General features: G+C 33.1%; 1 protein-coding gene across 5 annotated transcripts in view; it reads right to left on the reverse strand.

Moving 5' to 3' along the window:
• Positions 1–1,207, reverse strand: part of LOC115219474 (protocadherin beta-6-like) — a 200,959-nt gene extending 199,752 nt beyond the window's left edge. For 2 of the 5 annotated variants that reach the window (XR_005001784.1, XR_003882299.2), the window contains exon 1: positions 1,034–1,205. The gene's annotated coding sequence lies outside the window, so the exon portion shown is untranslated. Of the gene's footprint in view, positions 1–1,033 lie in introns of all 5 variants that reach the window. The other 3 variants (XM_029789644.2, XM_029789643.2, XM_036508607.1) reach the window with 2 other exon arrangements.
• Between the last annotated feature and the right edge of the window lie 445 nt (positions 1,208–1,652).

The following is a 1,652-nucleotide window of genomic DNA, read 5'->3' on the forward strand; positions in this document are numbered from 1 at the left end:
GAATGGTTTCTCATATGGTATGAAAAAAGTTAACAAATGTTTGTTAAACTTATAATCATAACCAGCTAGAACAGTCCTCAATTTTCAATACATACCTTAACATTTGTATGCTTAAAACATCAAGTTTACCAAATGATTTTATTTATTTAATTGATTATTATTACTTAATTAGCATGTTTTAGATGATTGTGAAAATGAAATCCATTTATTGTAAAAAGTTATAGTATTTGTTTTATGTATTTTCAAAACTTGTAAAATCAACAAAGTAACTATTTTGGTATAAAAGTATATAAATGGAAGAAGGAATAAGTTTTTAGATGGGGAAGAAAGAAAGTGAATAAAAATGTTAAGAAAGTGTCAAGTAATGAAAGAAAGAATGATGACTAAAAAAGTATAAGAATAACAGATTAAAAAGTTATCAACACAAAAGAAATAAAGATTTAGAAAAGTGAGAAACTGAAAAGGAAAGATTTAAAAGTAGAAGAAAGAGATGAAGAAGAGAAGAGAAACAAATAAATAAAGAGAGAGGAAGAAAGAGAAAGAGAGAGAGAGAGAGCTAGAGAGAGAGAGAGAGATAGAGAGAGAGAGAAGTAAAAGTGTGAAAAGGAAGATAAGAGAAAACAAGGAACAAGAAACAAAATGATTCTGAAAGTGAAAGTAAACAAAAAGAAAGAAAGAAAAAGAGGAAGAGAAAGTAAGAATAAAAGTGAAAACATTTAAAAAAAAAGTGAAAAAGAAGCAGAAAAGAGAGAAAAAGATTTAATTCCTGACTTTTTGTGTAAGTCTTTGTTTTGATTTTCCTGTTCTTACGTTTTGAGAAAGAGAATTCATAAGAGAATATTTACCAAAATTTCTAAATAGATCTTAGAATATTTCCCTATATAAAAACAAAAATTCTTCGTAGTTTGTCTAGATTACTAAATAATATATAATAAACATGTATAATTTAAGAAATTAAGAAAAAAAAACAAACAAATTTCTGATATTCAAAATTTCAAAAAGAAACTCCCTTAGTGATTATAGTATGACTTACCTGTGGCATATTATCCGTGTAAATTCATCTCAACTGGAGACGTACATCCTGATGCAGAGTTCTTACTTTGACTGCTGCCGGTATATGACAGCCACTGCGGCTGCTGCTGCTGCTGCCGCTGCCGCTGCTGCCGTGCACATCTCTAGTTAGGTTTCTCATATATGTAGATAGTTTGTGTGTGCCTGCAGCTCTCTTGCTGTTTCTAAGTGTGTGTGTGTGTGCGTGTGTGTGTGTGTGTGTGTGTGTGTGTGTGCGCGTGGTATATGTGTTGTGTGTGTGTGTGCATGTGTGTGTGCATGTGTGTGTGAGTGTGTGTGTGTACCTGTGATTATGTGTATGTATGTGAGTATGTGCCTATGTGAGTGTGTGAGTGTGTGTATGAGTGTGTGTGTGTGTGTGTGTGTATATATGTCTCTGTGTGTTGTGTGTGGTGTATGTGTTGTATGTGTGTGTGTGAATGTGTGTGTGTATGCGTCTGAGTGTGTGTGTGTGTACCTGTGATTATGTGTATGTATGTATGTGAGTATGTGCCTATGTGAGTGTGTGAGTGTGTGTGTGTGAGTATGTCTGAGTGTGTGTGTGTGTGCGTATGTGTGTGGTATATATGTCTCTGTGTGTT

This window comes from Octopus sinensis, linkage group LG14 (assembly GCF_006345805.1).
Source record: "Octopus sinensis linkage group LG14, ASM634580v1, whole genome shotgun sequence".
In the NCBI taxonomy this organism is placed as follows: Eukaryota; Metazoa; Mollusca; class Cephalopoda; order Octopoda; family Octopodidae; genus Octopus; species Octopus sinensis.